This window comes from Antedon mediterranea, chromosome 10, assembly GCF_964355755.1.
Source record: "Antedon mediterranea chromosome 10, ecAntMedi1.1, whole genome shotgun sequence".
Lineage (NCBI taxonomy): Eukaryota > Metazoa > Echinodermata > Crinoidea > Comatulida > Antedonidae > Antedon > Antedon mediterranea.
In genome coordinates this window covers 13255859-13273380 of record NC_092679.1, presented here as the reverse complement: position 1 = coordinate 13273380, position 17522 = coordinate 13255859, and positions in this window count along the sequence as shown.

The window sequence follows — 17522 nt, the reverse complement described above, 5'->3', positions numbered from 1 at the left end:
CTACAGTATACCTCTATGGTTAAACCAAATAATTTGGAATGTTCCATTCATCACAAATCAATACATTTGTATAAACGTATATTAAATCTATCGAAATAGTATTTTTTTAAGAAAATCAGTCTGTCTTCAACATTATGATGCTGTACCTCGAGCTGTTCAACCGGTTTTCAGCTATTAACAAAAAGTATCGTAGAAGGAGATAGGAAAATGCGAGGCATCCTTGTATTATTGTGAACGGGTATCTTTGAAGATAGACATCCATTCGTTTTAATTTTCAATAACTAATTATCTAACTCAATTTAATTAGTAAACAGGGTTACATCAGGTGGTTAAAATCAGTACGGAAAGTACGAACCAACTTCGAGTAAAGATTCTAAAAGTAACGCGCGATTTACCGAATTTTGACCTTACGTAAATTTATATATATAGATACCACACCTTAGAATTGGGCCTCATAAGCCCTTTTATGAAGAAGAATCACATAAAAGTAAAATCTTTTAAATTGATGCTTTTACAGACATGTTTCTCGCATACCGTTCACGAATTTAGCATACTCGAAGTTCAATATATTGAGCTCCAAAAGAGCAACTATAATAGAGGGTTAAAAACTCAGTGGAATGCGTCCTCTTTTAATGCATCTATTATTGAAATGCACGTTTAATTTAAATATATTTTGTCAATTAAAATGCTGGAACATGTTACTGCTAATAATGTGCTGTTTTCAATTATCAACCGACCCAAATCTCACTACCTAGGCTAAGACTAAGAGGAATATTATTTAGATCATTGAGGTATAAACCTACAGTACATGTAATATGACGATGAATTTGTCGATTTGTATTTTTAAAAGTTACCGAAATGTACAGTATCAACAGTAACATTTTTGTTGTTTTGACATTGACAAATATATTAAAATTGAACGTAATTTTCACCAATAAATGCATTAAATATACGCATTATACTGAGTTTCTTTTGACGCTCCAAAGAAACAACATTGAACATGGAGTATGCGACTCCACTTCGCCTTCCTTTCTTTCTTTATATTCGTTCGAAGTGAATCCCTCATACGATTGAATTTAGCCTTAACCTGATCACCTATTATATTAATATATAAATATACAATGCACAAATAAAACAAACTAGGTCTAGGGCAGGCTCCTTTCTACTCTGCTCACTCTATCTAGGTCTAACTAGCTAGTAGGGTGCATATTATTTATTTTATTTTTAATTCCTAGATTGATTATTATTATTTATTGACAAGAGAAGGCCTCTCTAGGCCTATTTATTATCATTGGCATCCATTACTAGCAGGCCATTCGGCCTAGCCTATATAACCGTTTGATTGTAGGTACATGGAATTGTGTGGATAGATAACAGTCTACAAATAATCGAAAATGTAGATACGGAGAGCATGAAATTGGTCCTAAAAGAGATCGCTGAGAACACAATTTATAATAAGTTTAAACAGGACCTTATGAGTAGAGTTAAATGTTACATACTTAAATAATATTTTCCGACATACCTTTGTTCCGCCATGTTAGTACACGGATACATTGATAAACGCCAAATAGTTAGCAGCCTTCAACAGAAACACGTGTTCGTGCTGTAGAACATTTCATATTTGTAAATACAGTATAAAACAATTAGCTTTTGACCTATTACGATTTGTGCTGTAAATGCGAGATAAATAGCAGTTTTAAAATTATCATCCGCTCTGTAATTAGTTCAAATTTGTCGCCGTCAAACATTGTTTTGCCATGCAAAACAGATTTTCACTGGCTTACAGAAACGCACAAAGTTGTAACGCCTATTTGTTTCCGTTATCCTATAGTCGTAATGGTGAAAAACCTCTTTATTGCTAAGTTAGCGCGTATGAGTTACTGTATTATCAATTCAGTTTCAGACAGGCAGTCCACATACAATACTTACGATTGTTTTATTTTATTTTACTAACGCCTTTTTACATTAGTGAACATTCATGATTTCTGATTGGTTTGACACTTTTTTAGGTTAAAATGCCAATTCGAATCCGAATCGTTGAGTTTATCCAAGGTGACCTATCTCAAGGTGGAAGCCTAGTTGAATCTTATCAACATCAGTTATAGTGTCACTCTCACTGTAGATAGGTTTCATTTCACAACTAATTCATTCAACATTTTGTTTGAAGTTCTTTGTATATTGTCTAATCGAACGAGGTTGTTTGAAATTGTATCACTGAAGTATTGCGACAGCTTATTTTCTCTAGTAACATTGTACACGTATTCTCTATTATTTGGAGTCCTGTTTAGACATTTTAAAATTATATTCGAAATCGCTAGAGAGTTTCTATACAGGTTTTTTGTTATAGGTTGTTAAGTGAATTGACTTTGTAGTTTTGGATGATTGTGTGCAAAATACGATTTGATGACAACTCCATCAGTAACCCACGACGTCTGGATGAATGAAGCATGCGAAATTCTCAATACGGAACGTTTCTTTAACTACGAATTACCAATTCTCTACGGATTTTGTGTAATCGCTTTCTTTGGGAACATCTTCGTTTTAATTCTGATGATCATCTCTTAAAAGGTTCCGAAAGAACAAAACGTTTTTGTAAGTTTACTTGCATTAACGGAAGCAATTAATCCTATGTTAAAGGTAGAGAATTAAAGAGAAAGAGGAAGCATTGAAACTAAAAGAAAGTTTAAAGATTTCAAGGTAAGGACGAGGGATAAGAAAATCTCCTTTAGTAATTTACCTAATGATGGTGTTATGAAAATCAGACTAGCATATATTGATAGGCATGAGCTGGAGCTTTGTCTGTGCCATATTTATTGATCAACAGGATTCTTTAATCTCATTGCCTTGTCCTTCGGATGTGATGTAAAGCCGTTGGTCCCGTGTACATACAGTGCATACATGCGAAATTTGTACACCTTTTAAAAACTAGATGGTACGCTCGCTTCGCTCGCGTACCATCTAGGTCGTGCCCACAGATGGTTCTCGAATATAGGCCTACAGTAATTTCAGCGTAACAAAACTGGCGATTTCAAATGTACGTACCGCAGGACTATAATACATTGTCGTTTACAGAAACGAATAAATAGACACGATGATTTATGTAGTCAACTAAAATTAGCACCCTGGGAATTACTTCCGAAGGTGAAACTTTTCACATTTGGACTCATTTAAAGAAACCCAATTTGTGTTTTGTATGTAACATTAGGGTTGAGGGATGGGAAAGCGGATAGGTACAAAGAGGAACAATTTTTAAATATATTCTTTATCCACTCAGTAACGAAATATTTTGTTATATTTTATAAGCCTATACATAATATACCTCTAAATACAGTAAAACATTTGCGATTTAATACTTTGTTAAAACTGTCACTGTCATAATCGATTGAAATATTAAAGTACATGTCACGATACACCACTACGACGTTTATATTTTTGGTAATTATTAATTAATACAAACGTTGAGAAGGAACTGTCAGTATAAAGTGTATTTGTATATAATAATGTGTTTATATATCTAACAGTTTATTATTATCTAACAGGACGAACATTCACAGTAAGAAATTTTCGATTCAAATGAGTTCCAAAAATAGTTATTTACAGTATTGTCAAAGTATTGCAAGTTTATTCTCAAAGGGCCCATATATTTACCTACCGTATGTGTTAAACCAAGGGCTCATAAATTTACCTACAGTACTTGTGTTAAACCAAACTCTGGCAGACTGAGAGATTGGGATGTTCCATTCATCGCAAATCAATACATTTGTATAATCGTATATTAAATCTATCAAAATAGTATTTTTTAAAGAAAATCGGCCTGTCTTCAACATTATGATGGTGTACTCTAGCTGTTCAACCGGTTTTCAGCTATTAAAAACAATTATCGTAGGAGGAGATAGGAAAATGCGAAGCCTCCTCGCATTTTTGTGGCGGGTATTTTTCAAGATGGACATCCATTAGACAGTGTATACCACGATCGGAAAACACCCCTATTTGGGGCAAATCGTTGAACCTAAATTCGTTTTAATCGTCAATAACTAATTATCTAACTTAATTTAATTAGTAAACAGGGTTACATCAGGTGGTTAAAATCAGTACCGAAAGTACGAACCAACTTTACATACCATCGAGTGAAAATTCTAGAAGTAAGGCGCGATTTACCGAATTTTGCCCTTACGTAAATTTATATATAGAAGTAGGGGATCGTCTCCCTGTGCTTATCCGGGAAAGCACTACACTGCGGCTGGCTGCCATGGGTCCGAAGGGCATAGTCCGAATTCTCTCAGTTTCCAGCTGTTAAGCCTAGATGTTTAATACCTTTACCTTTTAACATTAATATAGACCAGAATTGCGTTCATAACAACGGCAATACTAACCTCAACATGTACACCGACTTTCTTTGATCTTTGCTGTTCACTTACTTCGTTGATAGATAGGTTTGGCCGTCATGTAAATCTTTTTCGAATTTATTTTAGATAAGTACCATTCCAACAAAAATAGTTATAAAACTGAATGTCAATCTTTTTAATATCAGGATTTCTGCTTTTAATGGAAAGTTTATTTAATCTGTAATAGTTCTTAAATATTCTTTGTGTAATGTATATACTAATTAGAAAAATCTAAATTGTCACTGCTCGTTGGTTCGACTTTTTGCACTGCGCGTGTGTGCGCATGCGTGTGGTGAGTCCAAACTAATAGTAAAACTTAACAGGTAAACATTGTCAGCAACTTAAGTTGAACTAATATTTGTGAATGTTTACAAACGTGAAAACCTGATGACAGCCGGTTACGTTTTCAAACCGTTATACATCAACTACGATAATTATTTCAATATTTTTTAAGTCCTTTGTATATTTGGTTAATCGAATGAGATTGTTTGCAATTGTATCATCACTCCAATATTGTGACAGTATCGAAAAGCTAATAAGAGAACTGAGATCTAGCGAAAAAAAGAAGAAAAAAATAATGCTCCTGCACATTCTAAGGATAAAACATAGCTTGGAAGTTGGTGAGCGGTTAAGGCAGGAGCGAGGTATACAATCGTCACAGGATCAAGGTACTCCTCGACCATTGTTCTGGTTGTTCTTCTCGGATAAGGTCTTAAAACTCATGTCATCTTTCGGAAAAGTAGGGGGTTACACCACGGCAAAAATGTTGGTACTACACCGTGGTAACTCGTTTGTACCTTCTACCAACGAGAATTGGCACATTACGGAATCCGGATCCAGAATTCGTTAAATGACTAGTAATTCTGTAGAAAACTCTTAAATTGTAAAATCTCGTTCTTGATAAGCTATTGGCAAAAAATTATAATTATTGAAGATCCAAGGTTACCGAAACTTTGTCTCGGACATGGGCTGAGGACGAGATAAGCTGCTGGGCACCTTTTGTATTAAAAATATTCTCGTAATCTATGGTTTTATTATATCTGGAATTTAGATGTAACATATACAAAGGGTTTATAAGATACGACACAGCTTTGCAAAAGGGACGAGAAAATATCTTACAAAATCTCCGCTTGCGTTTTTATGATATTGTTATGAATTATTTTGATACAGATAAACTCACACTGTCTATGGTCTGAATATTAGAATTAATTCTACTTAATGTAAAGCGATTTTCTGTTGTATTTAGATAGGTGAATTCCTTGCAGTTTTGGATGTGTACAAAATACAATGTGATGGTAAAATGACAACTATACCACCAATATACGTTTGGATGGATGAAACATCTGCGATTCTCAGAACGGAACGTTTCTATATTTACGCATTACCAATTATCTACGTATTTTGTATAATCGCTTTCCTTGCGAACATCTTTGTTTTAATTCTGATTATTTCTTCTAAAAAGCTTCGAAAAAAGCAAAACGTTTTTGTAAGTTTACTTGCATTAACGGACGCAATTAATCCTATGTTAACAATAGTAGCATACATTTTATTGTTGAACAAACATGATGGTTATTTCTATCTATTCAAAGTATTTAATGGAACATATTTTGTATCAATATGTTCGATTTCTTGTATCGCTATTGATCGCTACATCGCACTCGTTTGGGCACCGATGAAATACCATCTTATTGTCACCAAGAAAACCTGCACAATTGCCGTTTTAATGGTCATAACAATTCAGGTATTTCTCACAATATACGTAACCAATATAATTGTATCCATAGTGTTGTTGGTGTATATGTTTATAAACACAATTTTATACATAGCGATTTACTTAAGTATTCGTAGGAACAGCAAGCGCAATCAGTTGCCAAGACTAACTTCTACAAAAATGTTGACGACTTTTTGTATCATTGTAGGCGTGTTTATTTTAACATGTGCACCTTTATGTGTAAACAACTTAATTGTCGTTTTAAAGGGCAGTATTAATAATGATTTCAGGAAAGCTGTATTTACAATATATATATATTATTGTTTGTTAATGATAAATTCTATTGCAAATCCTTTCATTTACTGGTTTCGACTTACTAATTTTAGAAAAGCGTTAGGGGATATTTGGTGCTTTAATAAGTGCTTTAACTACACCTACCAAACTTACGAATATCCTTAACGTTTGCGATGAGACAATGGCGAAAGTAAAGTATTTCCGCATCACATTACCTAAAATTGTGAACATTGTGACACGTGGTTGAAATAATCTACGTTAATATGTTTATTAGTTAATCCACCAATCACTATCGCTTATTCTTGTTGCAGTAGTTTGTATATTTGTTAGAGCAGGCAGGTTTTAACAATATTGCAGTATACTGTGACTTGGAAGAAACTCTGGCTAAAAATCTTTCCAAAAAAGCTTAAACCAAAAGTAAAAATAAAAATGAGCCAGCAATATACAAGATCAAGCATAGGCCTAATGAGCTGTTTAAAACCGATCTGTTCTTCATTTACGCATTACCAATCCTCTAGGCCTATACATTATGTCCTGACCTTTATTATAATTTCTATATAAGTCTACTGGCTTTTGCTGATGCTACGGGATCTCTTCTGGTTCTGTTCTCTTACGTATTTGTATTACTAAAACATCATGGTTATTGGATTCTATGAACTTATATGAATGCTTTAATGTTGATATCAATATTATGTTCAATCTCTTGTATTGCTATTGATCGCTACATCGCACTTGTTTGGGCTCCGATGAAATACCATGTTATTGTCAATAAGAAGACATACTCATTAGCCGTTATAGTTATAATAGTAAGCCAGATGTTAGTAGTATTTGTTTTGGGTTATGTCCTATATTCCTGACTATTGTTACATATGTGTACTTGATAGTAAACGCAGTTATTTATATTCTAATTTACAAATCCATTCGAAAACACAAGAGAAATATTCCAGTTTCAACGCAAAGTGTAGACGCATCTCGGAAGATGTTAGCAACGTTTTGTATAATACCGTAGTCGGTGTGCTAACTCTAACATGTGGACCAATTTGTTTACACAATATCATCAAGATTTTGCATGGGGTTTTTAGTGAACCGAATAAGGAAAATATTCTTATTCTTTATATATATATCATTGTTTGTTAGTGATTAACTCTCTCGCGAACCCGATTATTTACTGGTTTCGCCTTTCTGAGTTTAGAAGAGCCGTGAAAGAAATAACTCACGTTTGCAGAGACAATTTGACAAGAAGTTGACTTAAAATAAGGATTCAATCTCTACTTATTTTTAATGATATACCTTACATTAGACAAATCATACCAATAACTGTTTTGTTTTCATTTCATAATACTTTGCACTTGCGTGTGCTAGTGTCACGCTTTCTGTTGTGTCATTATTATACTTCGTTATTATTGAGATGTATTTGATAGAATGACAGATAGGCCTACCTTGAAAATTAACTTAGATGTTATTAAAAACAGTGTGTTGATTATACATTGTAAATAATAATTAGCCGACAGCGGCATGGTTGTCAATAATTAATGATTACATTAATTTGATGAGATTGCGTGGTACAAAAACAATGAATTTTAATCAAAATTGACATTATGACGTGATAATGAATTAAATGTACTTCTTGTTGTTGGATATAATAAATTAAATTTTGCAATGTTTTTTAGGTGTAATCTAACTTTCCAGATTGTATATAAGGAAGTCTATGGTCAAGATACGTTTGTGTCTAACCTCAAGTCGTAAGATGGTGTGTTCTTGTTTTAAAGGTGTAGGATGTACCGTAGTTAATGCGAAATGCAATAATCTTTTAACATTCTAGTATTGTTTTTAAGACAATATAAAATAAAAAAGCATACATTTACACCACATGTTGTTCAAAGACGAACAAGATTTTCTTCATTTCTTCTATAAAGAAATGACTAGAAGACCAAACCTAGTAACCGTTGAGATATTACGATCATTGGGGAAATTGCCTCATAGACCAAATTATTAGGTTTGTGAACAAAATAAAGACATGTACTTGTCTATGTATTTTTGATTTTATGCATTTTTTGTTTAGTATTTTATTATATTCATAAAGTACTAGAAAATGAGCTACAATTATAAACCGATGTTTAAATTGTTATATTTTAATTTATTACAGAATAAATATTTTCAGAAAAGTAATGTATAATTTAATAGTATGTATTACTTATACACTTAAACAAGTTATTAAATTAGCCTTCCATATTGTTATTGTCAAAGTACAATTAGTCCTAATAAAAAGTCAACAAGTCAATAATTATGATTTTGTTATTTGATGTTATTAAAATATCAACGCTAAACAAGAAATGTCATTAACCAACTGTTTACACGAACAAAAATATTACACCGTTTTTAACCGCCTTTTAAAAGATCCGTGGCATTCGCAACCAGTAAACGTTTCTTAGATTAATTTTAAACCGGTCCGTTTCTTCAATCGATTTTAAAATAACGTTTTCTATAAAATTCAGTTAGCCAAAACTGATAAATGTTCCTTTCAACTAATATTAAAACAAAACGTTTCTTAAACAAACTTTTTAAATTCTGTAACCAGCAATCGTTTCTTCAACCTTATCTAAAAAAACGTTTCTTAAACCAACGTTACAAATTTAGTAAGCCAAAACCAGTAAAGTTTTTTCAACCAATCAATATTTAAACTTCTTCTTTAGAGTTTTTTTTTAAATTTAGTAAGCCGAAACCACAGGTTAAGGTTTCTTTCCAACCTATCTAACACAATTCGTTTCTATGTTTCTTTGAAATAATTTCTTTCTCAGGTTTTTTCTAAAATAATTAACACCATTACAGTAATGTTCATTACACAAGCAAGCGCACAAAACTTGCGTGTGATATCACATCATCTGTAAATCGAAGAATGTATTTCGTCTTCTGTCGTTTCAGTTGTAATATTTACCATAATTGTTTCTACACCGACAATTTACAATTGTTGAAAATATGTATAATAATATCAGCAATTTTTACTTATATTTGTACCTATTTCTGATTAATAATTAACTTCAATAGCAATATTATATTCCCATATAACAAGTTTTTCATCCAAGGTTTCTTAAACTTTCGGAATAAGGAAACGTTGATCACAAGACTGTAGGCCTATATTTTAATGAATGACGAAAAGCAGTTTGATGTAAATTACAATTAGATATTGCCAAAATAATTATTGACATCAATAAATTTGACATAGTATAATTGAACTTAATTAATCGGTCGGTCGGAAATGTTTAAATATAAAAGATATTGACCCCAAAAACATGAAAATGAAATCACTTCAAAAAAAGTTATTCACTTTATAGAAAAGCGAACAAAATTAAATAACATTTGAATTTTACAAGTGAGTAACTATCAATTTTGAAAAAACTTCATATTCAACAACAATGAAAATATATTTTCCAGGAGGACAATAGGCCTATATCTTTAATAGTAACAGCTAAAATAAATATCAAAACAGTGATTAGTTATTAAAATATACATTCTTGCTAAAAAAATATACTACTATACCTTTTAGCGTTTAAAATGATAAATTCGCCAGGAATGATAAGCTTAACTCATAAACATTGAGGAAAACTGTTATGATTTTACATACTAATACACTCGATCACTTGTTCGCAATTTCCCTTTTTTATTATAGAATGTGCTATGGAGCCTTATCTACGCAACGAATCTTATGGAAAATTAACTAATTCTAAAACATTTTTTTTTCATAACCAGAACGGAAATAAACATTTTTAATTGGTCGCTGTTTGGGGCCGGCTATCCTGGTCAAAATTTTTACGTCCATTGTCTAACAGTTCTTTTAAAAACCTGTACTTGAAAGATAATCTTAGATATCATGCTTTCTGCTATAATGGAAGGTTTATATCACATTTATTTTTATAATTTTAATAATTAAATATAAATGTATTTACATATATAATAATTTTATTAAAAAATTACTATTTTTTACATTAGGCCTAGAGTCGAATTTATCATTTTAAACGCTAAAAGGTAGTATATTTTTAGCAAGAATGTATATTTCTAATCACTGTTTTCATATTTATTTTAGCTGTTACTATTAAGGATATAGGCCTATTGTCCTCCTGTAAAATATTTTGATTGTTTTTGAATATTATTTTTTTGGAAATATTATATTTCTTTTTCCACAGATACAACAACAATGTTAGGTACAATATTGTTTATAATAGTATGTAAACTGCATACATTGAGCGTTAATTAACAATATGTTTTTTTATCTAAGAAATCTAAGTTATGAACAAAAAGTTTAACAAAAATTACAGTGATGCACAATTTGATTAAATAAAGTAACTGTACATATGTAAGAGTATAAAATGTAAAATGTAACTAATTTGATTAAATAAACTAACTATACAAAATAAAAAAAATGATAGTAACAAGTGTAATTTAGTTATTTCGTTTACATTCCTTCTTTCGATTACAGCAATATATTCTACTACTATCAAAGAACTTATAACACAAGAATCTCCTGTTCTTCAATTTGCATTCAAAACACAGTATCGGAAGTACAGGATTAAAAGGTCAAACTGGGCTACGCCATTTCACAGCTTGGAGCAGCGCCCCCTCCAAACTAGGAAGTCAATTACTCTATATCCCCAAGAGTATTAGCAGATCCCCTCTATGGTTTTGACTTTCTAATTTGATGCGGGCGCCCTACTCCTCAGTCAATTACTCTACCCCCCCTAGAGTATTAGCAGATCCCCTCTATGATTTTGACTTTCTAATAATTTGATGCGGGCGCCCTACTCCATGGCTCACAATGTCGCCACCCATTAGCTCTATTCTATCCCACAATGCCTTTCGAAATTGTTACGCGCTTTGGACGAACAGGGGATTCTTGTGTTATAAGTTCTTTGCTACTATATATTACTATACTATTATTATATTACTACAATATATATATTATATATAACTACTTGTTATTTTGTATATATACTGTAGTTACTGACAGTTTATATGCAGTTGTGCCATGTTGAAAGTTATATTGCAAACAAACGATTACTGAAGTATTTAGTGTCTTTTAATGAGAACAAACAATTTCAACAAAACGTTTAGGTTTTATCTGTCAGTATTTCCAGGTCTCATTTCCCGAAGCTGTATAACAGCCACCTGTCGTGTTCGATTAGTATTGGCAACGTTTGGTTTCTTATCTTTGCTTAAAAAAGTAAGGCAACAGTTGATAATTGTGTATAGATAGGGATTAACCGAGGAGTTAATTGGTATGATGAATGTCGCTGACAAAACATATATTTTCACAGGCGGTACCCACCAATCCAGTTCAGCACCAATTGCCATCAATACAATAGGAAACCAGCAACAAAAATCTGTGAAAATGAGAAACCCTATTTTCACTGCTAGTTTGATATCTTCTTTTCGTCTTCGTTTCCTGTTAGCACCAGCTGATGTGCGCTTGATAGACACGAAAATGATTACATAACTCACAGCGATGATGATAAAACCTACACTGTTGAATCCTATGTAGATAGCAAAAGCATATTCCCAGCCTGGCCAATGGCTTTTTGATAACGGCAGTGCAAGGCATACGCTTTTCACTCCATAATAAATATACCCGTAATCAACCTGCCCGAAATAATACCCGTCAAAGAGGTTAGCTACCCGGTTAGCTATTAGTGGAAGAAAACTAAGCACAATCCAACATAGCCATGCAATTCCGATAATAATTCTACAATTTCTGCAACTAAGACGTTTGGCACTAAATGGATAAGCGATGTTTATAGCACGGTCGATGCTTAAAAGCATTAATGTAAAAACCGAAGACTGACCAGAGAGAGTGGCAATGGCACCAGCAAAACTGCAAAGATAACTATTCTTCCAACTCCATTCAAATGTTGCATATTGCCCTCTGTAATGCATATCTACACTTAAAATGATACTCAAATAGACTACCATTAACAGGTCAGACACGGCAAGGTTGGTGATGAGTGTGGTTTGCACTTTATTAATATCGTTATCATTACTTGTGTTGTTATCCTTTTTACACTGTCGTGATATGATAACTACTAAATTACCACTAAAAGCTGAAATTACAATAATCCACATCAATGCCCGTATGTATTCACTTTCTAGTAAGTCTTAACATGAAGCAAATGGATCTACGCCGCGATGGCAATAATCAATATCACCCACAATGGAACATAAACATGAAGAATCCGCCCACCTATATGAGTAAAGGTAAACATAATAATAAATGTTTCATCTTTTAGTGGAAACATACACTGCAAACTGGACTGGAACTTTTTGTAATAATACGATTTTTGTATCATTACTTCTCAAATAATAGAAAAACAAAACAACCTAAAACGTCGGACGGGACATTTATGAATTTTAAATGCATTTATGAAATTAATAAACAACATTTTTATTATTATGTATAATTGAGACATAACGTAACTATATTAATTTAAAAAAAGAGAATGCCCCTATGAATGTTTTGCTAATGAAGGTCTGACCAGGATATAGTATGATGCATGTTTTTTTAAAAATAAACAGGATTTTTAAATGTCCCGTCCGTAACGTCAAATATGTTATTTTCATATTTAATATTCAATAATTTAAAGATCAGAAAAATTATCAGTAAATGAACATTTTCAACTCACGAACCAAATACTGTGGAATGCCCCTATAAATGTTTTGCTAATGAAGTTCTACAAACGATTTCGAGAAATGGGCTTATCACAGTGCTCGTCTATAACAATGGATAGACAACAGCATCAAATTATAATCGAAGAATTGGAGAGGTGTTCAAGCTATGATCATCTTGAGTGTAAAACCAATTTTAATACATGTAACTTTAAGTTAAGTCAAAATCTATCTCTAAATAGTTCATACATTTTTTTTCTAATAAATCAGGTTTAACAACTACACATCTTTCTCAAACCTTTCCTTTTGAGAAAATGGCGGCCATTTTGAAATACATTTACCACTTTATTTATTTTTTTTGCTGACCAAATAGGCCTACTTACAATTCTGTTAAGTTTGTCAATTCCTCAAGTGCTCGAATTGTAATCCTGTAAGTTGTTACCTTCTAACCGTCTACAAAATAATAGTTTTAAATAAGTAAATCAAGCATAGGCATAAACATGATTAGTAAAATGTGTAAAACAACAAACGACACCCTAACTCCCCAACACCTCAACAAAAAAAGTGAGTGGCCCCAATCTTATTTCGAATGTTAGGATAAAAAATCCAATGAGGAAAAGGTTGACAGAAAAAACATGGCAGTTCTTTTAACCAGTCTGTTTGCCGATTATACTCTGTGTGTTTATTTTAACAGAATCAAGAATCCTGTTAAATTTGTATTGAAATTACAACAGTGTTTAACTTACAATACTGTCAGTGATGAAGCAAAAGAAGTAAATACATTTCGATCTATGGTAGTCATATCGTTGTTTTGTAAATACCTTTAAAAGATAAATCAATTAGACATACAATTATAATATGCATAAAGGTATGCCTATTACATTATTAAAGTGTACACCATATATGGAAAATAATCAGATGTATTTAAGAGAAATTATAAATACTTTAAACACTGGATTGATTCCGGTTTTATAAAATTAGAGACGTTATAACAAATACAAACGTAGAAATACATCATTATTAATGTGATATATATTTACTACAAAATAAAAATTACTACAACAATTTACTTAATTACATTTCTGCTGAACGACACGAAATCAAAGAAAAATATATTTCATGAAGTTTTATCTAGTGTACCTATGATATTATATAATGTCATAACTGTTTCGGTATTTTTATGCCTTAATTACCTACAATGTCATGTTATTTTTATTTTTTAGTTTTGAAACATTGTCGGCATTCAAATTCTAAAGTAAGGTGATCCAGGGAAGAGTTAAATTACAATTGTAATTTAACTCTTCCCTGGATGATCTCCAAATCGTGCTATGTTAAAGGAAAGAGTTAAATTACAATTTAAATTGTAATTTAACTCTTCCCTGGTTAAAGTAGACATGTTCGTAACATTTTATTATCCTGAAAACAAAAACGTCTATAACTTTTAACCTGGTACACCAATCAGGCTTCCTAATGACCTAATGTTAAAGGATAGGGGACAATTTGTGGCTGGTCAAATCCCTTTAAAGAAAGAATACAAACGTAGAATACAATTATACATTATATTAATGTGATAAATATTTACTACAAAATACAAATTACTACAAAAAATGACTTATTTCATTATAATTTCCGCTGAACGACATGAAATCACAGAACAACAGTGTTTTTTTAATGTATCTCTGTGTTATTATTTGAAAGATTTTTATGACTGTTTTGGTATTGTTATGCCTAATTAATTACCTACAAAATGGCATGTTATTTTTGTTTTGTTTTTTGAAACAGTAAAGTCACGTGGTACGTCCCTGCATGGTTAATTAAGCACCACCACCAAATAACTTAATATACTAATAGTTCTTCCATTGCTGTCAAATCAGCAAATGCATTTGCTTGCTGTACCTATTTGGTTATACAGTAGTACAAACACCTTTAAAAAAAGAAACGTAGAAAACAATTATACATGATATTTATACACAAAACCACATAAGCACAGTAATATAATAGTTAACATTTATTATGTATTTGATATCACTGTCGTGGTTGCCTCACCCTCAATAATGAAATTCCTTAAATATTATTATACGGCTCTACTCAGCGTCCAAATGCCTTTTCAGTGGTCTAGCTACCTGGCCTAGCATTCTCCAATGATATACGATAATTAAATTGAAAAAAGTAGGTGTGTTATAAAACAAATAATGAATGTTTTGTATTAGTTTTTTATTCGATGAAAAATATCCTACTCTATATTCAACTCGGCTCCAGTTCTGGTGTTGGTGGAACAAGTTTTCTCGGATAATGACTATATAAACTGTAGCTTCAGTGTACACAGTTTGTCCGTGTGCACCTTAACAAACCCAGTTTATTATTCGAGACGAGGGGTAACACGGTAAACTGAATCAAATAATACATTATAGTTACAGTATGTCTAGTCATATTATTTAATGTTTACGTTTGAACTGCAAATTTTATTTAAACAACTATTTATATACATCAAAATGCAACAGATTGAGGCTTCTCCTCTTTATTCCACCTCATCATTCACCTTCGCAAAAAATAGCGAAAATCGATGCATTCAGTGCTTCGTGGTCTTCATAAATTTTGACCGTTCTCTTATTACTTCGAACTCTTCTGTAACTGGAGAGATCTTCCACGATTGAGATCATAGACGGCGTCCAACAAACACGCAGCGTTTCACCCTGAGAACCGTAACGCTTTCTTATTGGTGGGTCAGCATTTTTGGCCAATCAAAAATGCAATAAAAATGAAATGCGGAATTGCATTCTCCATATTTCGGAAAAAGTCACCTTTCACTGTTTCAAAAATGATTTTATACTGTATTTTATTGGCTGGAACGTGGCCTTAAACATTACGCAATTATATTTTCAACTCCAATAAGCTTTTTAAATGCAAATTAGGGCATCGTTTTGGTAATTTTCAGATTTTCGATGTTTATACCAGAGAGTCGCAGATTAATAATAATAATAATAACTTAACTTAACCAATGGATTCAAACCCACCATATGGTATCGTTATGTCGATGACATTCTTGCCAGCATTCCCTTGCATGCAGCTACTGATATAAACACTCACTTAAACAACATTGACACTACTCACAACATCAAATTCACCACCGAATGCATGTCCAACAACACCATACCTTTTTTGGACATTCTCATAACACTACAAAGCAACAGATCATTATCAACATCAGTCTACAGAAAACCGACACACACAGACCAGTATTTAAATTTCAAGTCAAATCACCCATTACAACACAAACTCAGTGTTATTAATACGCTTGTGAACAGATGTGAAAACATAGTTTTAACACCTGAAGGACAGAAAAATGGACCACATCAGAAAGGTTTTGAAGAAATGCGACTACGCAGATTAGACGTTCAAGAAGGTAGAGAAACAACGACTCCAAAAACAGCAACGACAGCTTGATCAAAATTGCAGCAAAGGTACAACATCTACTAAATAAAAGTCACGTTGTAACATCGGGATCTCATACACAAAAGGTCTGAACGCATAAAATCAGTTTTCAACCAACATCAAATTGACACCTTTTTCATCCCATCCAATAAGATCAGGCAAAACCTCGTTCATCCAAAAGACTGCATCGAAAAAGATCAAGTATGCGGTTGCATCTACAAACTACAATGTCTGAACTGTCCACAAGCTTACAACGGGGAAACAAGGAGGGCTTTAAAAACACGCATAAAAGAACATCGCACAGACACAGAAAACAACACGGGAGGGCTCAAAGATCGTCTACATCATCAATCATACATAAATCTGCAATAACAGATCATGCACTACAACACAATCACCTCATTGATTGGAACGCTGCTATCCTTGAGAAAGAATGCAACACTCAAAAAAGGCAAGTGAAAGAGTCGATCAACATCAGAAAGCATGCACAGCAAAATTCTGATTCTTGTTTTAAGAAAAAAAAAACTTGTTTCAAGCAAAATATTTCTTGAAACAAGTAAATTTTGACTTGTCCGTATTTCAATACTTTTTGGCTTACCAAGAATCGTAAAATTCTTAACAAGAATCACACAAATTCTTATCAAGAAAATTATTCTTACCAAGAAATAATACTTTAAGAACAATATTCTTACCAAGAATTTAATTGCTTTTTTCATTCTTGTTTTAAGCAGTATCTGCCTTAAAATAAGTAACAATTTATCGATTTTTTAAAATAGAATTCTTGTTTCAAGCAATATTTTTCTTAAAATAAGTAAGAATATTCCGATTTGTATTTTTTTGAATTCTTGTTTCAAGCAATATATTTCTTAAAATAAGTAAGAATATTCCGATTTGTATTTTATAGAATTCTTGTTTCAAGCAATATATTTCTTAAAATAAGTAAGAATATTCCGATTTGTATTTTTTTGAATTCTTGTTTCAAGCAAGATATTTCTTAAAATAAGTAAGAATATTCCGATTTTTATTTTTTGAATTCTTGTTTCAAGCAA